Here is a 24,567-nt window from a genome sequence, read left to right as displayed (position 1 = left end):
CTCGGACCAAGAGAGGGTGTGTCACATTATTCAAGCCCCAGAATTAGCCCTTAAGGGAGCAATTTATCTACTTGCCTAGGCAGCAGGGAATGAGTGAATTTTATCTTGTATAGTTGTGTTCCCAGCTCCCCAATTAGAAAAATCCTCAAAATGATAGGCACATTGAGTTGACAATCTGACCACTCTCACCCATACAAATCAAAAGACCGCCTTCATGAGTAGGAGTTCACAACTCACTCAGGATTCAGGTCATGTCACCTACGGTCATCCTAGTGAAACGTAAGTTTCTATTATTAACAGTGTTATATAATGAGACTAACTATTTTGTGGTATGGTCTTATACAAACTCTTTATATAGGATACCACCGCTCACATGTATCCACATGAATGATCAGGATCAGATCATTTATAGCACTTTACAACACTTGTAACATCTACAAAGCGGGTTGTATCCATAGTGTCACCAGGATAAAGTACCCAACCTTATCCATCTATTACAGATCGTTTAGGTTATTATTTAAACAAGACCCACCTGTATGTCTCTACATAATTATTTAAGTATTCGTATTATAGCCATAGGTTCATTAGTTTATTGGATTTATGAATCTACAAATGCAATGTATATGTTTAATAACAACTTTATTGAAAAAATCTCAATAACATCTTTATTGAATAGAAATATGTTTAATGTTTACAAATTGCGAATTTTTGGACATATAACCCAACAAACTCCCACTTAGATAAAAACTTCAGTAGGTCTAAATATATAAAAATATACAATGTTGAGTATGAGAGAATAAATACAATAAACTAGGACATCTATGTACCCATGAATTCTCCCACTTGTCCTAGATTTTTTAAGCTCGTAGTCCTAGTTCAACTGGGTGACTCTCGAATACTTTAGTCGTAAGGGCCTTCGTAAATGGATCAACTAAATTGTCTTCTGAGGCTATCTATGTGACGATCACATCTCCTTGGTGTACTATCTCCCAAATGAGATGGTACTTGCGCTCGATGTGCTTTCCTCGCTTATGGCTTCTTGGTTTTTTTGAGTTGGCAACTGCTCTATTATTATCACAGTAGAAGGTGATTACTGATGAATATTTGGAACTATTTCCAAATCAGTCAAGAACTTCCTAAGCCATCATGCTTTTTTGGTTGTTTCACATGCAACTACATATTCCGCTTTCGTGGTGGAGTCAGTAATACAATTTTGCTTTATACTCCTTCAGACTATAACTTCTTCATTCAGAGTGAATAGTGATCCTGAAGTAGATTTCCTAGTATCCACATCGGTCTAAAAATCATAATCAGTCTATCAGGTAAGGAGTAAATCCTTAGAGCCATATACGAGCATATAGGCCTTCGGTCTCTAAAGGTACTTGAGGATGTTCTTAACGATAATCCAATGACTATATTCAGGATTGGACTGAAACTTGTTGACTATTTCGACTATAGGCGTGTACACAGTCTAACGTACATCAAACTCCCGATTGCTGATGCATAAGGAATTTTTTCATATCCTCAACTTCTTTAGGCGTCTTAGGACACTGTTCCTTAGAAAAATGAATTTCATGTCTAAAAGGTAATAAACCTCTTTTGAAATTTTGCATTTTATATCTAGACAACATCTTATCTATGTAAGATGTTGGAGATAGTGCTAGCATTTTGTTCTTGCGATTCCAAACTATTTGGATTTCAATAACATATTAGGCATCTCCTAAATTTTTCATTTGAAATTGCGATGCTAGCCATTGATGCGTTAATTTTATTAAGTGAAAAGATGGATGAAATGTGTTGGTGGATTGGTTGTGCACTCAAGTTTACCTAGCGGAATTCAAGTGTAAATTCCTCTGAGTTTCCTGGTAAGTCCAGGGTCGAACACAAGGACTTGTGAAAATAGTTGCGTTGGTGATTTTTATGAAAACTTATGGTAACCAGTTAAATAAATCGTTGGGTTTCTTGTTTGCGTTGATGAAAATAAATAACGAATGCGGCAGAGTTTGAAAAGAGTTGGTAAACGGAAAATATGATGAATATGCGATGAACGGGTTGAGAAAAATTTCGAATAACACTCCCGAGAATGCGTCCATGCTTTGTGATCATACAACATGCATACAATAGTAAACCACCTCTCGACGTAAATGCTACGGCTTCTAAGGCTAGAACGCATGCGATAAATATGCGATAAGTCTATAGGGTTTACACATAAACCTCTATCTCTATTTATGCGATGACAACATGACATTCACAAAAATATGCGACCACATACTATCACTCCCATTCCTAGGATGTATGCGATGCAAGTTGACAAACAGAGCTTATCTCTAAGTCACTATCTATTGTTTATGCAAGCATAATCTTGCTCTTTCGAGTCCAGATTCTAACCTAGCTCTCTCGAGACATTAGGTTCTTTCTTTAGATTCTCTCTCGAGTACTCTAAAGGGTATTTTGTACAACATAAAACAAGACAATCGCAAGCAATGAACTTTCTAGGTCATGTTAGCTTAGTTCTTCTCAACCGATTCAACTAGTTTATCTACTCGTGCGTATTAAGAGAGTGGGCAGATGTAGAAATAGAACTTCCATTGAATAGATATGAGATGAAGTACAAATAACAATGCAAGTATAGTAAAGAGCCTGGAGAAATTTCTTGTTGTCAGGCGTTTACAATGTTTCTGTTCGTGCTCTAAAGATATTCTTGCTCTCGCGAGAGTCGGCTCGCTCTCTGCTTTTACACCCTAAGGTTCTCTCTCAAGCTGCCCTTGGCGATCTCCGGCATCACCACTCTTCTCTTGCTCCGCTGTAAAATGGAAAAGAAAACTATGAACAGAAGCACTGATGAATTCATTAACTGATAAACCCCTTTTCTGAAGATTGCACTTGGTATTTATAGGGCATCAAAGGTGAAAGGCGGCTTCTCTCTCTCAGTTGTACATATGAGACAGCTTTAATTCCTTATTGATGTGCTGCATAATTGTTACCGATAAAGCTGAATGTACTTTGTGACCTTATCGACTGTCAACTTAATTTGGATCCGACTGTCTTCAGCTTTCTGTCCCATCACTCTTAATTATCCTGTCACCCGGATGCACCCACCATGTTCCGCTGACCAAGTTGCGTTGATTCTTCTTGGGCGAATGTTTGCGAGCACAATCAATGCAAAGTCTTGCGGTGAAGTTTCGCTTGACCAATGTATTCCTATGATTGCAATCTCTTCATTGCGTTAACGCATATTCTGCACAAAAGTGTAGAGATCAACTGCTCTTATGCGTTGGACGCATGCGACCGCAATACTATAGAATTTATGCTCAATGGATGCAATTTAACATATTTTATCAACACAATCCAACATTGTTTAAGAATTTAGCACTATTATAACGTGCATTTCTGCCCGTTATCACACCTCCAAATTTAAATAATGTTTATCCTCAAGCATAAGTTAAAGATTCCTTTAGCAAGTTAACCGCAAAGTTTTCTTCCCTAGATTTCTCAAGGATACTTCATTCAAATCCTATATACCATAATTTTATTCAAGTCTCTTCTTAAAATATTTCTAAGACTTAGGGATTGCAAACTTAATTTTCAAAAGGACTTTACTAAATTTTGGAACTTCGCATGATTTATTTTAAAAGAAAATTTTCTTCTAGGGTGTCAAATGATTTTATCCTTGCACAAAAATTTTCTTCATTGCTATTTTTTTTTCTGACCTTGACTTATCCGAGTGCCTTGCCTTTGTTTTGGCTTGCCCCCACGTGTGTCATGCGGACATCTAACTATGAAAAATGCACTCTTTCTCATACTAAACTCATACCGATTTGGCAGTGGTGTCGCGGTCATTGATTTATGCGTGATCCTTGATAACTTGTAGAAATACAAGTTATTTATGTTGCCTTATTCAGATATTGCGGCCAAAAGAGAGTAAATATGCGTCAATTGTATGAAAATTAGCTCAGAAATACAATAATTATGAATTATCGTAAATACACCGGCTAACATCATTAAGATGGTAGAAGAGGATATTTCTACGCTGTTTTGCAGGAAACCAAGTCACCGCTTGCGATCAAGGCTCAACGAGAAATTGAACAACGCATCCCTGTCACATTGTGCCCGTCAATCAACAATGAAGAGATGATTAACACAATGATGGCGTAATGCGACAGTCGATCCTGAGCTGAATTTCAACCGCGTGCGGTAATAAAAACAACACCGCATGCGAGCATCAGATAAGCTGAAAGAAAGCAACGAGCATGGCAGATAATAATGACAATGCGGTTTCCGTAGTAAACCAAGGGGTTGTACGACCAACGCAGGATCATGTTTTCCTGGCTTCTGAACGCAACATGCCCATGAGGAATTATGCGGCATAACCTGTATGATTATTTGCCTGGGATTTCGAGGCCTATTGTTGAAGAGAACACAAGGCTTGAAATAAAGTCGGTCATGCTACAAATGATCCAAAACGCAGGGCAATTTGGGGGTCTACAAGGTGAAGACCCGCATGCCCACCTGACCAGCTTTGTCGAAATGTGCGGCAACTTCTCATTACCTGGCATAACCCCGGAGAGTATTAGACTGTATTTGTTCCCTTACACTTTGAGGGACGAAGCCAAGAGATGGGCTCACTCACTGGAGCCAAACGAGATCACATCATATGACCAACTGGTGGAGCGATTCATGAAGAAGTTCTTCCCGCCGGCCATCAACACAAGGCAACGAAAGAACGTGCTAAACTTTGAAAAAATGGAGAATGAGACCCTGAGCACCGCCTGGGTGTGAATTAGAAGATTGGTGAAAAACTGCCTGCATATTGAGATACCCGATTGCGTTTTGATGGAGACCTTTTATAACGGTCTGAATAGATCGATGCAGGCTGTTGCTGATGCCTCCACGGTAGGGGGTTTTATGGACAAAACGTATACTAAGGCTAAAGTCATCCTTGACCGCATATCGCGGAACATGGATGACTGGATTGATGATGGCTATGGAGGCCGAGGCGCCAAACGAAGAAAGAATGAAACTGCCATTGTCCCTACGGAGACAATGACCACATTGGCCGCTCAGATGGCTGCAGTGACCTCCATCCTCCAATCAATGACAATCAATCAAGGAGCCATCTCTCAACAATCAGCGCAACCTGCTGCACCGGCTCAAGTAGCCGTAATAAGTTGTGTTAATTGTTGAGGGGCTCATGTAGCAGAAATGTGCCCATTGAATCTCCAGCAAGTATGCGCCATCCAAAACAACCCCTTCAGCAACACCTACAATCCTGGCTGGAGAAGCCATCCTAACTTTGGTTGGGGAGGCAATCCTAACCAAGGGGGGCCAATCAACCATCAGAGTGGCAGTTGAGGAAATCCTCCTTTTCATCATAACTCGAACCAGAGGCAACCAAGGCAATCACATAACCAGCAACCCTCATCTTCTAACACCTCTAGAAGCTCATTGGAGGCCCTGCTTAAACTATATATCGAAAAAAAATGACGAAGTAATGCAAGCACAGGCGTCTTCAATTCGAAACTTAGAGATCCAAGTGGGCCAGCTGGCATCTGTGCTGAGAAATAGAGCACCAGGAACATTGCCCAGCAACTCAGAAGCCCTAGGATCCAATGGAAAGGAGCAATGTCCCTAGGACATTGGGCAGGTAAGCCGGACCGCCTGCAGGGATGTGGATTACGCTCATTCAAAAAAACGCATCTTCCGGTCCATATCTCACATCTTTGTTTAATGCTTTCTTTAAATTTCTGTCTTATTGAATTCCTGAATTTTGTCTTTATTGCTTCATTTAATTCATTTCTTGACTTTATAAATTTAATTCTTCATTTATTTCCCTTGCATTTATTTCTATACCGCTTTTAATCCTCTTAACTTTTTTTTTTTGTAATTAATGCATTAGTCCTTTATTGGTGAATGATTGAGTAATAAAGAGATATTTATTGCCACAAGTCATAGCAACTTGCGTTGATGAAAAAAATAATAAACAAATAAATAAAATAAAATAATCAACAACTAGTATGCAAGACGATGATGGATGCATCTTGAACCAAGCAAGGTACGCTTTGCGTTCATCCAACTCAAATGCGTTGAAACCGAGGGGTGTGTTGCGCCCGTATATGTCCTTTGCCCGTCCTTGGCTAAATGCACTATGTTGAGGTAGTGTTGCGCTGGTAGCAATACTGTGCGCCCGATCCTCCAGAAATGCGTTGAATTAAGGGGTGTGTTGCGGGAGTGCATGCGTTGTTGCCCGTCCTCAGCAAAAATGTATTTGCGTTAATAGAAGCGCGGTGTTAATTTTTAGCGTGCACCCATCTGAATCAAATTCAAAAAGATAACATCTCTATTCTTTGATTCTTTGTACAGGCAACAATATTATATTGCATTAATTTTTAATTATTTGTATACTTTGTTAATATTCAATACAAATGAGTACATATTCATTCCTTTTTACCTGTGCCTTTCTCTTTATCATCCTTTGACAATATTTGCGATGTTCTAATCTTTTATTTTTTGCATTATTCATTGTGCTGACATGATATAATATATGTTTATACTTAGAAACATTTCTCATACTTTGTAAATTTTGACCAACACTTAGTTAATTCTTAGTTTAGCAGTACTTTACCTTTTATCTTTCAAAGTTCTGCTCAAACCTTCTTTTTGAAATTTTTAGTCTAAGTGTTTGTCTAGTCTATCCAAACAACGCAATGAGGACCTTGCTCATCTTTAAAATTGGGGGTGGGGAAGGTTTGAGCAGATAAGATCAAGAAAATGTGATCTTCGAGAAAATGTGTTCATATTCCAAAAAAAAAAATTACAAAACTCCAATGTCAGCGCACGGGCAAACCTAAAAAATAATCCCAACCTGATAAGAGTTCAATTGTGAAAGGATCCTACTCGTAGTTGGATGTTCGTATGACTAGGAGCAAGCTAAAACGAAGGTGGGTTTCCAAGAACAATGCAGTATGAAAATAAATGAAATAAAAAGAAAATAAAAGAATGTAAGAGACAACTCCTCTGAATATCATGAGTTAAAATTGAGATTGGCACATAATCGTAGTTGGATGTTCGCATGACACCCATGGAAACAAACCAAAACGAAAGGTGTAACCATGACCAACAGTCTCTAATAAATGACGCAAAGTTTGACCACTGCATATAGACATATCAAGTCGTTTTGACAAAGAAGAGATAAACAATCTATTTTAAAAACTAGAAAAGCATCTTTGAGCAGAATTTTGTTATATAGAAGAATAAAGTAGGGCTTTGTTAAGAATTAGTAAGTGTATCATTCGGAGCAACCAATCGACGCAAAAATATAAGATAGGAATTGAGCATTATTGTCTTAGCAGAAGATATGCTTGAGGACAAGCATATATCTAAATTTGGGGGTGTGATAACTTGTAGAAATACAAGTTATTTATGCTACCTTATTCAGATATTGCGGCCAAAAGAGAGTAAATATGCGTCAATTGTATGAAAATTAGCTCAGAAATACAATAATTATGAATTATCGCAAATACACCCACTAACATCATTAAGATGGTAGAAGAGGATATTTCTACGTTGTTTTGCAGGAAACCAAGTCACCGCTTGCGATCAAGGCTCAATGAGAAATTGAACAATGCATCTTTGTCACATTGCACCCGTCAATCAACAATGAAGAGATGATTAACACAATGACGGCGCAATGCGACAGTCGATCCCGAGCTGAATTTCAACTGCATGCGGTAATAAAAACAACACCCATGCGAGCACCCAATCGAAAGATGCAGCTGAGCAACGCAAACGTGGAGGATTGTGACACGTGTATAACTAACCGTTGTGCAGATTTGATGGTCTGATTACATGATTACATAACAGAAGGAATATTTATTCCTCCATCTTCGAAATTTCCATAAGTGGGGTCCACAAGCCAAGAGTCAAAGCTTTTCACCTATAAATACTCCTATAGAATTCAGAGGGGGTATACTTGATACGGGGGTATACTTGATACGAGAGCTAATTGATGCTAGATTATTGAGAGAGAGGCTGAGCTGAGTACTGATTGGAATAAATTCGGGAAGAGAAGAGATAAGGTCGAGAGGTGAGTCTCGGTGCAATTCTGCCAAATCCCCGTCGTGAAGCTCTGTGCTTAGATCTTTGCTACCATTTGAACAAGCCTGAGAGGGAAGCTCATCCTTCCGCACGATCCATCCACATCGGCAAGTAAATCTCCATCCAGATTGGCACCAAGTCGTTGGCGCTTATTTGTATTTGTTTCTAACTCTATTTCATCAATTGCATTTCATTCTCTTAATCCTTTCATTCACAAATCATGTATCAGACGCTAAATAGTTTTGTTGAATGTCTCGATCATTTCCACTTCCACTTCTCTGTCTCTTTCCAGTCCTCCATTAATCATTTTCTCTATCAAATTTTCTTAATCCCTTGGTAATGAATATGAATTAAACGAGTAACTTAATCTGTGATAAAGAGATAAATGCATTTAGCTAAGGCATGCTAGACGACATCTTCACCTGTGAGAGCAGAAGTGAAGATGCCATTCTGATCTACCGAGAGAAGGTTAGAAGAATGCGTTAACTAAAGCGAGTAGTACTTCCAGAGATGGAAGCAACCTTGCGTTCATTACGTTCGTCCCTGTTTCACCACAGAGATGTAGGAACGCGGCCGATCACTGAGAGGTGTATGCCAAGGGAAAAACAGAACCGTATTTGTATCTTTAACGCAATTAAGGAACTTGCGCTGTTTGTATTAATTATCTTTTCTGTTTCTGCTTCGCACATAAGACTTGCCACCACATAACACAATCTTTGTAGATTCTTCACAATCAGCCTCAACCTCGGTATCTTGTATTATGAAATCTGTACCTTGTATCATCTTAGCTTAAGTTTACTTTATCGCAATTTATTTTATTATCGCATTTTTACCGCTTTACTTTACTTTATCGCATGTTTATTACTTGTACACAAAACTCTTTTATAAATTGAAAAACCCCTGGTTGCATGTATCACAAACATAACGCAATAACTTCAAACAGTCCCTGTGTTTGACCTCGGATCATACCAAGAAACTTGTGGTGGAATTATACTTGGTTCCAACGTAAGGAAACTTGTGACAACGCACAGCATACTACAAGAACATTCATTATTAACGCATATCTAGAAGTAGTATCGCATGGACTTGAACCTTGCTTGTAGTTTATATAACTACAATTTGCGTTACAATCCTGGTGACTTACTTTCGTTTTGGCTTGCCCCCACGTGTGTCATGTGGACATCCAGCTACAGGTAAGTTCCTTTCATAACTTAACTCTTATCAACAAGGGTTTCCCATTGCATTGACAGTGGAGTAGTTATTCTCAAAAAATTATTATTATTATTATTATTTTTTGTAGAAATAGTAAGGTCGAAAATAAATACCTCACCCCCAAATTTAAAATGCAGCAATGTCCTCATTGCCAAAAGAAATTAAAATAGGTCATGCGATGGTCGTAGAATGCTTGTAAAGAGAGTTTGAAAGAAAGTTAGCAAACCCTTAACTTCTAGAAATATTTCATGAGGTGATTATTTTAAGACTAAGTTGACTCTAGTGTATACGAAAGAAATAGAAGTAGATTTATCATCATTGAAATCATACTTGGATAAGAAACAGAATGTGGTAACTCACTAAATTTATCTATATCAAATGATAGCGGTGATTAAAGGGGATGCGGTGATAAAATTTTGAAAACTAAAATGCAATGTGATAGCGCAAAATTAGAGATAGAGCTAAGAAAGAGTACACCCTCAAATTTTGTGTTGTCGCCCGCATGGTATTGACGCATCCATCTTTGCAGCGATCACTCTTCGTTGGGTTGCGGTGATGTAATAAGATAAGTGTTGCTTCGCGTAACATTTCCGCAATCCAACGCCTCGATCGTTGTAAGAAAAAAAAAGAGGGTCAAATTATTTTAAACAAAAATAAAAATCGTTAACACAATTTTTTTCTTTTTTTCTTTTTTTTTTTGTAGAAATGATAGTGATAGTATGCAATCATAATTGAAAAGATAGTGAAAATTTCGAACTGGGAGACTACCGCCGCATCACTTACGGCGCATGCAATTGCCTCTACCTACTTGGAGAAATAGTCGACAGCTAATAAAATATAGTGCTTACCGTTTGAAGGAGGGAATGGTCCCATGAAATCAATCCCCCACACGTCAAATAGTTCCAGCTCCAAGATAATGTTCATTGGCATTGCGTTCTTCCATGAAATGTTGCCTGTGCGTTGATACCGATGACATTTCATTGCATAGTCAGCAGCATCCATAAACAATGAAGGCCAAAAGAATCCACTTTGCAAAGCTTTGGCTGCAGTACGTTGCCCTCCAAAGTGCCCTCTATAAGGCAAATCGTGGCACTGTGAGAATATGCGTTGTTGAGCTGCATCTGGTACGCATAATCGAATGATTTGGTCTGCACCTCTTCTATACAGATTCGGCTCATCCCAATAATAGTGTCTGCATTCATTCTTGAGCTTCTTCCGTTGATGGTAGGTGTAATCTTCAGGGAATTGTTCACAAACCAAATAATTAACGATGTCCACATACCAGGGCAATTCTTCTATGTGAAACAGCTACTCATCTGGAAACACAGCACTCACTTTAGATTCATTGCGGTCAACCTCGGGATTTTCCAGTCTGGACAAGTGATCTGCAACTTGATTCTCTGTCCCCTTCTAATCAATTATCTCGATATCAAATTCTTGAAGGAGGAGAACCCATCTAATCAACCTCGGCTTTGCGTCCTTTTTTATCATCAAGTATTTGATTGTCGAGTGATCAGTGTGAATGAGTACATTGGTTCCCAATAGATATGTCCGAAAATTTTCCAATGCAAAAATCATAGCTAGGAGTTCTTTTTCAGTGGTAGTATAATTGATTTGAGCAGGATTTAGAGTTTTACTCGCATATGCGATGGGGTGCAAAATAATTTTTTCTTTTGCAATAATACGGCTCCCATCGTATACCCGCTTGCGTCACACATGATTTCGAACGGTAATGTCCAATCCAGCGCAATCAAGACGGGCGCGGTAATCAGCGCATCTTTTAAAACTTGGAATGCGTTGATGAAATTGTTGTCAAATTCAAACCTTCTATCCGCCTCTAACAACTCACTCAGTTGTCGTGCTATTTTAGAAAAGTCCTTGACGAATCGTTTGTAAAATCTAGCGTGCCCCAAGAAGCTTCGCACAGCCTTCACGCTGGTTGGAGGTGGAAGCTTTTCAATTGCGTCGATCTTTGCTTTTTCCACCTCCAACCCTTCTCCAGAGACTTTGTACCCCAACACTATACCCTTTTTCACCATGAAGTGACATTTTTCCTAGTTGAGCACCAGGTTCATCTCTTCATATCTTTTCAGAATTTTCTCCAAATTGGCCAGGCAGACTTCATAAGTGTTCCCATAAACAGAGAAGTCATCCATAAATATTTCCACTGAGTCTTCGAGAAAATCTGAAAAGATCACCCTCATACACCTCTAAAACGTGCTCGGCGCATTGCAGAGACCAAACGGCATGTAGTTAAAAGCGAATGTCCCATATGGGCAGGTGAATGTGGTGTTGTCTTGGTCTTTGGGAGCTATCATGATTTGATTGTACCTGGCATATCCATCCAAGAAGCAATAAAAATCGTTCCCTGCTAATCTGTCTAGCATCTGATCGATGAATGGCAGAGGGAAGTGATCTTTCTTTATGGCCGCATTCAATTTGCGGTAGTCCATACATATGTGCCATCCAGTGATGGTTCTTTGCGGTATCAATTCATTGTTCTCATTGGGGACTACCTTCACTCCGCCCTTCTTCGGCACACATTGCATGGGCTGACCCACGTGCGATCTGCAATAGGATAGATAATGCCCGCATCCATCCATTTGATAATCTCCTTTTTGACGACTTCCTTCATCACAGGGTTGAGTCTGCGTTGATTTTCAATAGTTGTTTTGTGGTCATCCTCAAGACGAATGTGGTGCATGCAGTATGCAGGGCTAATTCCTCTGATGTCAGCGAGCGTCCAACCAATTGCTCGCACATGTTTCTTGAGAATGCTCAACAACACATTCTTTTGATCTTCGTTGAGCACAGAGGAAATTATCACTAGCAGCTTCTCATTCTGCCTCAGAAATGCGTACTTCAAATGTGTTGGTAGGGTCTTCAGTTCAAGTGTTGATGGTTCCACGAGGGAAGGTTGCGTTGTTTTTCTTTCTTCTTTCGGCTTTTCTTCTTGTGTTGCAATCATTTCTTCTTCTTTGTTTGTTTTTGCTATGATCGCATTGCAGGCAGCTACGGATGCATTAGCATCCTCTTCTTGACACTCTTCATCAAACTTTTCTTCTTCAATCAAATTTAAGTCATCGTCAGAATCTTGTAGGTCTTCCTCGTCTGGGAATTTTATGGCACGAATTATGTTAAATTTGAGCTTCTATCCGTTTATGCTCAAAGTGATTTCTCCCTTGTGCCCATCAATTTGAGCACAACCCATTGATAAGAAAGGTCGCCCCAAAATGATGGGCACATCTTTGTCGGCCTCATAAACTAGAATGATGAATTCAGGTGGCAAAATAAATTTATCAATCGTGATCACATATCCTTCACCTTACCTTCTGAATGAACTAGAAATCTATCAGTCAATTGAAGAGTCACTAATGTAGGCATGTGTTGCCCCACATTCAATTGTCTAAAGATTGACAGCGGCATCAAATTTATGTTGACCCCCAAGTCACATAAGGCTTGCCCAATATAGAGTCCTCCTATGGAGCAAGGAATAGTGAAGCTCTCAGAATCGCTCATCTTCGGTGGAATAATAGATTTGGAACTTTGCATTAATGCCACCATGGCAAATTTTCCAGTGCCTCTTTTCTTAGTTACCATGTCCTTCAGAAACTTGACATAGACAGACATTTCCTCAATCGTTTCATTGAAAGGAATGTTAACATGTAATTTCTTTAACATAGATAAGAAGCATTGGTATTGTACCTCTTCGTTTTTCTTCTTTCTTAGTCTCGGAGGGAAAGGTGGTAACTAGACTTTCACAGTTCCCGTTTCATTTGACTTTGAGGTCGACGTAACCTCAGGTTCCACTGTTTCATTCTCTCTTTCTTCTTCTTGCGTTACCGCAATCTCGGGCTCAGTTGCGATGGAAGTTGTTCTACTCTGATCCTTCTTTTCTCCCTCCACAGTCTTTCCATTATGTAATGTCACAACCTGACATTGCTCCTTACCTAATCCCCCTGGGTTGCGTGGAAGCTCAATAGAACTTGGCAATGCCCCTTGCGGTCGACTCTTCAGCTCAATCGCAATCTGGCCCATTTGCAATTCAAAGTTGCGAATGAACATAGCACGAATTTGAAGCACTGTCTCGTTTTTCTCTATATATTGCTTCAATAGGCTCTCTAGAGAAGAAGATTGCGTTCGTTGCTTTGCTGACCGTTGTTGCATTGGAAGAAACCTGGTGGCACTTCTTTTTGCGCCATATATTGAAAATTTTGTTGTTGATTCTTCCAACCAAAATTGGGATGATTTCTCCTCCTGGGGTTGTAAGTGTTTGAAAAGGGATTATTCTTTACAAAATATACAGACTGTGGATTTTTCGGGCAATCTTCCATCGCATGCCCATCATCGCAAGTCACACACCTTGCGGTGTTTTGACTTATTGCGTTAATTTGCCCAACTTGTGGTGTTGGGCTGCTGATCGCCATTCCTTGATACAAATTCATCATTGCGGTCATTTGGTTTTGTAACGAAATAATGGCGCCGTTATTTGTGTCAGAATCTTTGAGTCTCAATCTCTTATCACTCTTCCTCCAGTCTTCATGGTTCATAGAGATGTGGTACAGAATATTCTTTGCCTCCTCGTAAGTTTTGTCAAGCAGACCACTAGCGGCTACCGAGATGTGGTTCATGAATATTCTTTTTCATGAATTTCTCCACTACCTGCTCCCAAGAAGTAATCTCTCCTGGTTCGAGTGAATAAGCCCACTTCCTAGCCTGATCACAGAGAGAAAATGGGAACAATGTTAGTCGAACTTCTTCAGTAAAGATGTTCGGGAACACAAAAGTATTGCAGATTTCAATAAAACTTCGGAGGTGGGCATGCGAATCCTCGCCACGCCTTCCTCCGAATTGACCTGCAGTCTGGATTATCTGCAGCATCAACGGTTTCATCTCGAATCTGCTTCCGTCAAAGGTAGGCCTCATGATTCCCGGAGAGAAATCATAGAGGTTTGGCGATGCATAGTCCCTAATGAGCCTATTGCAATCGTTTTCCAACAGAATCAGATTCGCCATGACATTATTATCATTTGGTGCTCCACCTCCAAGCTGCTTCGCCATCTCTTCTTTATTGAATTGTGGTTGTTGTTAGCGGCCTTGTACTCTCCTTCGAAATGTTCTCTCAATCTCTAGGTCATAGTTCGCCAGAGATTGAGAGTTCTGTAAAGAAATCACAAAAATTACCGTTAACAACTATTTTGCCGAAGTCCCCAGCAATGGCGCCAAAAACTTGATGCGTTAATTTTATTAAATGAAAAGATGGATGAAATGCGTTGATGGATTGCACTGTGCACTCAAGTTTCCACAGTGGAATTCAAGTGTAAATTCTTCTGATTTTTCTGGTAAGTACAGGGTCGAACACAAGAACTTGTGAAAATAATTGCGTTGGTGATTTTTATAAAAACTTGCGGTAATCGGTTAAATAAATCATTGGGTTTGTTATTTGCATTGATGAAAAAAATAACGAATGCGGCAGAGTTTGAAAAGAGTTGGTAAACCGGAAATACGATGAATATGCAATGAACGGGTTGAGAAAAGTTTCGGTTAACACTCCCGAGAATGCGTCCATGCTTTTCAATCATGCAACATGCATACAATAGTAAACCACCTCTCGGTGTGAATGCTACGGCTTCTAAGACTAGAACGCATGCGATAAATATGCGATAAGTCTACAGGGTTTACACATAAACCTCTATCTCTATTTATGTGATGACAACATGACATTCACACAAATATGCAACCACATACTATCACTCCCATTCCTATGATGCATGCCATGCAAGTTGACAAACAGAGCTTATCTCTAAGTCTCCATCTCTTGTTTATGCAAGTCTAATCTTGCTCTTTCCAGTCTAGATTCTAACCTAACTCTCTCGAGACATTAGGTTCTTTCTTTAGATTCTCTCTCGAGTACTCTAAAGGGTATTTTGCACAACATAAAACAAGACAATCGCAAGCAATGAACTTTCTAGGTCATGTTAGCTTAGTTCTTCTCAACCCATTCAACTAGTTTAGCTACTCGTGCGTATTAAGAGAGTGAGCAGATGTAGAAATAGAACTTCCATTGAATAGAGATGAGATGAAGTATAAATAACAATGCAAGTATAGTAAATAGCCTAGAGCAATTTCTTGCTGCCAGGCGTTTACACTGTTTCTACTCATGCTCTAAAGATATTCTCACTTTCGCCAGAGTCGGTCCTCTCTCTGCTCTTACGCCCCAAGCTTCTCTCTCGAGCTGCCCGGGGCCATCTTCAGCGTCACCACTCTTCTCTTGCTTCGCCGTAAAATGGAAAATAAAACTATGAACAGAAACACTAATGAATTCGTTAACTGATCGACCCCTTTTCTAAAGATTGCACTTGGTATTTATAGGGCATCAAAGGTGAAAGGCGGTTTCTCTCTCCCGGTTGTACAGATGGGACAGCTTTAATTCCTGATTGACGCGTTGGATGATTGTTACCGATAAAGCTAAATGTACTTTGTGACCATTATCGGCTGTTAACTTAATTTGGCTCCGACTGTCATCAGCTTTCTGTCTCATTGCTCTTAATTATCCTATCACCCGGATGCGTCCACCATGTTGCGTTGACCAAGTTGCGATGATTCTTCTTGGGCGAATATTTTCAAGCATGATCAACGCAAAGTCTTGCGGTGAAGTTGCGCTCGACCAATGTATTCCTATGATCGCAATCTCTGCATTGCGTTAACGCATATTCTGCACAAAAATGTAGAGATCAACTGCTCTTATACATTGGACACATACGACCGCAATATTATAGAATTTATGCTCAATGGACACAATTTAACATATTTTATCAACGGAATCCAATATTGTTTAAGAACTTAGCACTATGATAATGTGCATTTCTGCCCGTTATCAGCCATTTTTTGACGTCAACCGGGAATCCTATCTCATTCCCAATAAGTAGGATATCATCAACATATAGTACCAGAAAAGCTACAGTTTTGTCGACAATTTTCTTGTAAACACAAGGTTCATCAACGTTTTGTTCAAAGTCATAAGATTTGATTGTAGTGTCAAATCTTATATTCCAAGGTCGAAATGCTTGTTTTAACCCATAATGGACCTTTTAAGCTTGCAAACATTTTTCTCTTGACCCTGATCAATGAACCCTTCTGGTTGAGACATGTAGATACTTTCTTCATGATAACCATTTAGAAAGGTTGTCTTGACATCCATATGCCATATTTCATAATCATAAAAGGTGACAATAGATAAAAGTATTCGAATAGACTTGATCATGGCAACAGGGGAGAAGGTTTTTTTCATAGTCTACCTCCTCTCTTTGGATAAATTCTTTTACCACGAGTCTAGCTTTGTAGGTATGTAACTTACCAACTTGGTCTCATTTTCTCTTGTAGATCCATTTACAACCAATAGGTTTTACACCATCTAGTTGATCTACAAGTTCCCAATCAATAGATTTTATTACTTCACATTGCTCATGCATGCTCATAAAACCAGTTTGACAACGCTCAATAATCCGGCTATAATCTCTAGGTAGCAGGTGTTCCGCAAACCATCAACTTAAGTACCTCCAACCTTAGACAAAATTATAGTCCAATTGAGTTTGTTACTAGATTTTTACAAGATAACGACCTATTTTAACTATTAAACCAAATTGTTATTTGTTAACCCTAAGTGAGCATGCATTTTATCTTTGTTATAGATTTTAAATATCTAATTCATTTTATAACACTTTATAAAACCACAGACATGCTATAACATTCATCAAGCATTCCACAATTTAATATAACCATTATATTAATAATATGAAATCCTAAATCATGCATACTATATATTATAATATATTATAACATACTTTCAACGCATGATTCATGCTTCCTTTTGTGGGATTTTAAATCTAAATGACATACTTTATGCACATACAAGATTTAATTTAAGTAAACATGCATTCAAAATGTATAAATAATTAAACATACACTGAAATAGACTAGTTTTGGCATCCTAAGCAAGCAAAAACCAAAAATTATTATAAAATAAATAAATACAGATCTTGAATCGCCTGAATCGTCTTGAACTGCCTGACCCGACCCGAACCACTTGATCCAGACCTCCAAGGAAGAAATTTGGGTTGAACCAGTCTGAAACAAATTGAACCGGACCTCCAAATATGTGTATACACGATAACCACCTTATCATATAATATAGATTAAACTATACGTTATATCAAATATAACACATAACTTATAGTTTATATTGTATCAAATACAATATAACCTATAGTTTTATTTCTCTCATACGTGTACGATATTTAATATAAATCATATTTATACTAAATTTAATTATGTGAATCTCATTCATATAATTAATATTTGAATCATATTCAAATATTTATTTCCTCTTAAATAAACTTTATATTATTATGTATCAAATACATTATATTAATTATATCAAATATATAATCAATTTAATTATATCACATTTAACTGATTCCCTTAATTAATTTGAACGATTCAAATTAATCCAAAATTAATTCTCAATAATCTTTGTTGAGCTACAGAGGGAACTTTATGGACTTGTAGATTGAAGCTCCAATGGTACTTGGATAATTAATTAAACTTTTTAATTAAATTACATCCATTAACTGTCGGTCACTCCACTAAAGACCGACAACTGCACTCTTTGCACTATAGATATATTTCTGTGTCCATTGGATATAACCAATCAACGGTGCAATAACCCTTCACAAATTGCTCGTAAGTACAGTTGGGCCAAAACTACCATTTTGCCCCTATAGTTACATCTAACTTCTTAAGTACCACTGATTCCTCTAATGAACAATAAGTCAAAGTCCAACTATGACTAAACCCCTCTCGAGCCAAGAGAGTGTGTGGCGCCACATTGTTCAAACCCCAGAATCAGCCCTTAAAGGAGCAATTTATATACTTATTCAAACATTAGGGAATGAGTGAATTTTGTCTTGTGTAGCTATATTCCCAGCTCTCCAATCATATGAATCCTTAAAATGGTAGGCTTATTGAGTTAGGATTTGCCCACTCTCACTCATACAAATCAAAGGACCACCTTCATAAGCAGGAGTTCACAACTCACTCAGGATTCAGGTTATGTCACCTATGGTCATCCTGGTTAAATGTAAGTCTCTATTATGAATGGTGTTACATAGTGAGATTAGTCATTTCGTGGTTTGGTCTTATACAAGCTCCTTTGTATAGAATACCCCCGCTCACATGTCTCTATATGAATGATAGAGAACATATCATTTGCGATACTTTACAACAATTATAACATCTACAAAACGGGTCATATTCATAGTGTCACTAGGATAAAGTATCCAACCTTATCCATCTACTACAAACCATTTCGGTTATCACTTAAACGTGATCCACCTGTATGTCTCTACATACATGTTTAAGCTCAGATGACAGCCTTGGTGAAAGATCCAATTAAGGGTCCTTGAGCGGAAGTTGGATCGTCCCAATTCCCAAAATTTCACAAAACAGAATTTTACAGAAAAAAAAAAACAGATATTATGCATTTAATTAAATAACTACAACAAGCTGGAAAAACAAACAAAAAATAGTAGATTTGGGTTTAGAACCCTTACCTTTGAAGAATCCAATCTTCACATTAAATCCTCTTCAAAAGGGCACCACCACAATGGCTACCATGGTATTATCAAGGATTAGAATCCAAGAGGAGTGGGCTCTGACTATTTTGGTTGAGAGGGAAGGGATTTTCTTCTTAGAAAGGAGGAAGAGGAAGGATTGGGTTTTTCACATAACGTTTCTGTCTAGAGAGAAACTCTGTGTCCAATTTTCACAAAACTGCACCGAATGAGGGATAACTTTCCACTCTCACGTCTGAGAGAGCAAAAGTTAAGGAGGGAGTTTCCTCCCATAACTAGTTTTAAAAAAAAACAAAAATGAAAAAAATAATATTTATTTAATAAAATATTTAATATATATATATTAAACTATATGTTATATAACATATAATCTATAATTTCTATATTGTATCAAATACAATATAATCTATAGTTTCCTTTCTCTCACCAATAACATTTAATGTAAATCACATTTACATTAAATTTAACAATGTGAATTCAATTCATATCATTAATATTTGAATCATATTCAAATATTTATTTCCTCTCATTAATATTATAATGTATCAAATACATTATAGTAATTATACCATATGTAATTAGAATTAATTAGATCACATATAATTAACTAATTCCCTCAATTAATTTGAACAATTAAAATTAATAAAAAAAATTGATTCTCATTAATTCCCGTTGAGCTACCGAGGGGACCTCATGGACCTATAGCTTGAAGCTCTAATGGTACGTGAATAATTAATTAAACTCTTTAATTAAATTATTCGTCATCTGTTAACCATCGGACACTTCACTAAAGACCGATAGTTGTACTTTTTGCACTTCAAATATATTTTTGTGTCCATTGGATATTACCAATCAACAGTACAATGACCCTTATCAATCAACAATTGTAACATCTACAAAGCAGGCCATACTCGTAGGTCACCATGATAAGGTATCCAACCTTATCCATCAACTACAGACCATTTAAGTTATCACTTAAACATGATCTACTTATATGTTTCTACATACGTGTTTAAGCTACAAGATAACTTTGGATGTTAGTTTATTGGTTTCTTATTAATGTAACTAATTTTGAAATCAAACATCACATATTTTATTACATAAATAAAAAGTTTGAACAATACAATTACAAACTATATAGTTATAATCCAACAGGATAAACCCTAGCTCCATATCGGGGTTTTTGTACTGATTTTCTAAATTGGGGGGGAGGGGGGATGAGATTTGTCCCGATTTTTGGAAATAAGATTCTTTGACCATTTGTCGATGTCAAATTCAGGTGAAATTACCAAAACAAAACGCTCATGCACACATGGATTGACTCCCTCACTATTTTTCCTCTCGAGGATAGGTTTTATCTCTCCTTTTCTCTTAGGGTTTCATTCTTTGGTGCTTCATCTCGTTCTCTGGCGCTAGATCTCATTCTCCGCGCTTGGTCTCTTGTTCTCTCGCTCTTCACAATAAGTCTCACTATGCAACACAATGGGAAAAAAAATAGAAGATGAAGAAGGTCGGAGATGAAAAGTGTGGTCTCACTAGAGAAGAAACATGGGGGCTCGCCAAATTCGATTTGCTTGGTAACTCAAAGAATTTGGTCTAATTTAGTGGTCTAGTTGCTTGCTGGAGAAGAAGAGAATAAGAGGGGGGAAAAGAAAGAAAATGTGAAGATGGGGGAAGAGAAAAAAAAGTGAGAGTAATTTTGTAAAATTTCTTGAGGATGATGTAAGCAAGAGGAAAAAAAAAAAACTTAAAAAGGTGTGCCTGGTGATGATATGAGTTGAGATATAAACTCAACTCAATGTTTGGGAGGGAAATTTGATATGTCATCGATATTTTATACCATACCCACCAATAGTATACTTAGCCCTCATCACCACTGATGCACACATTGCTACTTCCACCACCATTTGCAGTGGCTAACTTCGATGAACAACTCCGGTGACCATTGTTGATACCCAACTCTAACCACATCCAATACACCACCATTGATGGCCAACTCCGGCGACCTCTAACGATGACCACCTCCACCAACTCCAACAATCATTAGTTCATAGTATCTTATAGTCGTTCTTTATAGTAATTTGACGTTACCAACAACACTTTTAGCATATAACAAATAAAAAAAACTTGTATATAAAAACACTTTTAAGAAAGAGTTGCCAAACAAATGGGTATTTTTATTTTAAACAGTTTTATCAAAAAGTGTATAAATTAAAATAACTTTTTGAATTTTGTTTCCAATTTAATCTAAACAGAAGCTTGTATCGTGACAAAAAGATTATAACTAGAGTTTGGGAGGTAAAGAAAGTTGTCGAATATATCTATTAGATAGAGGCTTTTTTTATCTTATAATTGGGTTGGAAAATGTGACTTTTGTTACATAGTTTTTGTGACAATCATGTAACATGACATTAGTGGGGTCATTATAGTACGATTACATTATAAGATATTTCATTGACAATATAAATCCAAAATTTTTTTGTCCAATGAATCAAATATAATTTTGTTCAACTTAACTAGAAATGTTACATGCACAAATTTGTAAGATGATTGTTTAAATTTAAAAATAAAATAAAATGCATGATACAAAAGTAAACCGTTAACACCACTTCCCAAAACTCCTAGCAATATATATGTACTTTAAAAAAACAATAAAATAAAATGTGATCCATAGTTTATTAAAAAAAAACATGTAGAATTATTAGATAAAAGAATTGCAAACAAAAATAATCACTATAAAAATATGTTATTTGTGTAAAAAAAAAAAAGCCTTGAATAACATGTTACCCCAAATATCCAAATGTTACCTCAAATATCAAGGCACAAATATATGAACTCCAAAATCTACAAACTTTAATGGGTTGTTTGGGGTGCTGAGTTAAGATAGGATATCTGGAGTTCATATCTCTGTGCTTGGGGTGTAGAGTTATTTGGTCTGAGTTCATATGTCTGTGCTTAGAGTGCAGAGTTGAGTTTATATGTCTGCATATCTGATGCAGTTTTTTGAACTCTAAATAATATGCTTTTATGATTACTTTTCTTGTTTTGAAATTTTTTTAGTCAATAATTATAATCTTTGTTTGAATAAAATATGGATTGCAATTTTTTTCTTTTAATTTTTAAAACTTTTATTTCTTTCTTTCTTTCTTTCTTCCTATGCAATGAACAACAATTAACTCATTACATTTCTTGTAGATGTATGGTTAAATAAAATGAGAAACTAAAGCGAAATCACAACTTTTGATTCTAGTTAATTTTTCTCCATGAATTTCATTATCATTTTCTTCATTTTCTTCTTTTTCCTATTGTTATTGTATATTTTTACTATGTCATGAATTTTTTTAATTAAATCTCCCCCATCATCATAAAAACTAATGGAATGTCAAAAGATTTCTTCAACAGTTTCACTTTCATTTCCTCAAAATTTGAAGGATCATCATAGAAAAAATCTCTATTTTTCACTAATTATTGCTGGAAAATGTTACGAGAAATTTTTTTCATTTTATAGTTTTTTTGTTATATGTTACATACTTTTAAACTACATTCATACCTTTCGTCTAAATATTCTTAACACTCGTTTGATATGTGAATTCATTACGTATAAATGTTGCACTTAATGTAGACAAAATAATATTTTTTATATAACAACATACTTTAACAGTCACCAGTCTTATAGTAATCGAAAGTGGTTGTCAAAGTTGATTATTAAAGATGATTTTTGTTGGACTTTGTAGTAAGAGGTGGTTGTCGAATACTGAAGTTGATCACATGAAGATGTATTAGAGTTGGTTGTTGAAGTTTTTCATTAGAGGTGGTTTTCAAATCATGAAGTTGGTCGGATGAAAGTGGTCATCGAAGTTAATCATCGAAATGATTTTTGCTAAAGATTGTAGTCGAAGGTGACTGTTAGAGCCCAAAGTTAGTCGCATGAAGGTGGTATTAAAGTTGGTTGTCGAAGTTTGTCATCGAAAATGGTTGTCGAAGCCTCAAGTTGGTCGTAAGCATTGCTCACTCAAAGCTAATCATCGAAGGTGATTCTCATTGAAGTTTGTAGTTGGAGGTGGTTGTCGGAGCTTGCGAAGGTGGTTATTGGAGTTGGTCATCGGAGTCAATTAGTCGTCGGAGTTGGTAGCACGAAGGTGGTCATCGGAGTTGGATCATCAGAGGTAGTTGTCGAAGGCTAGAATTGGTTATCGGAGTTGGTCGCGCGAAGGTTGTCGGGGCTCAAAGTTGGTCGTCGGAGCTGTAATTTGAAGACTTGTCGGAGTCGTCATCGCCGGAACTGTTATTAGAAGTGGTTGTCGGAGCCCGAAGTTGGTCACAAGAGTTGTTATCGGAGGTGGTTGTCAGAGCCCATAGTTGGTCACTGGAATTGTCATCAGAGGTGGTGTTGGAGCCCGAAGTTAGTTCTCAGAGCGTGACAGTGGTCGATGGGTGGAGATATTGAAAACATGGGAAGAAGGGAAAGTTGGGGTGAGTTGGTAAAATATACCAACTCAACTCAACCAACATTCAAAGTTGGTGGGCTAAACAATGAGTTGGTATATTATACCAACTCAACTCAACTCATGTTGGTGATCCAAACAGCTCCTAAATATCATAGGGGTAACAAGAAAAATAGCATAATTTAACTTTTCTTTTAGACAATTAGCAAACCTACTTTCTATTTGTAAAAATAGCAAACCAGAATAAAAAATAATAATAAATCAAAATTTTAAAAGTCCAGACTGAAGGATTGTATCAACAACAACAGAAGCAACAAGGATCATTAAACACACTAATTCATTAATTTTGGCAAAATATAAAGCATGCTCTCGCAAAACAAGTGAGCTTCATGACATACCTTTGTAGAACTTCTTTAAAGCTCGATCTCCAACTGCAATCTTCTCCAAATCTCATTGCAGACCACCTCAAGATCTTCCCCACTATTCTCTTGGTGCTCTAGATTGAGTTGTGGGACTCAAAATAAGTTTGAATCAAAGGATTTTGAGAAGCGCTCACAGCAACAATCTTATTGAAGAACACTTTCTTCACCATGAATTTTCAACTAAAATTCTCTCTATTTCATGCCTCAAATTCACTCCAATCTCTTCAATATATTGCAGACCATCATGCAAGGAAGAGAGCTACATGTGTTGCAGCTCATGCTTGGAGTAATTAAAGGCAATGGTGATGGATCTTGTGTGAGAAAATGATAACGGGTAGAAATACAAGTTATTATAGCTCAAATAAGTAAAACAATGAGAGAATGCGATAGTAAAAATAAGCAATATCATGTCCAAAACCGCTAAACTGAAGAAATTGCGATCACATGTGCCCATTGCATAAAAACAGTTAATTTACTTATTATATGCAGGAAAAATGCAATGGCGCAAGTAAAATTGTGATCCAAAGGAATTAGACATCAGTGCGCTTGAAGATTGCGATCGTATGTGATCGTGAGAAACTTCTTAAAAAGGTGATCGCATAAAGATTGCGCATCAAGGTGACAGCATAATAAATCATGATAGGATGGAAAGCTGATGACGGTCGAATCTGAATTTAGTTGACAAGCCGTTAAAGCTGTTGGGGTTGATGCCCTAAAGTCTCGTGTCATGTAGTTTGTAAAGAGTTTGTATGAATGCTTATG

This window comes from Benincasa hispida, chromosome 12 (assembly GCF_027475165.1).
Source record: "Benincasa hispida cultivar pf3 chromosome 12, pf3_genome.v1.1, whole genome shotgun sequence".
In the NCBI taxonomy this organism is placed as follows: Eukaryota; Viridiplantae; Streptophyta; class Magnoliopsida; order Cucurbitales; family Cucurbitaceae; genus Benincasa; species Benincasa hispida.
The sequence above is the reverse complement of the archived record's forward strand: the minus strand, read 5'-3'. Positions refer to the sequence as shown.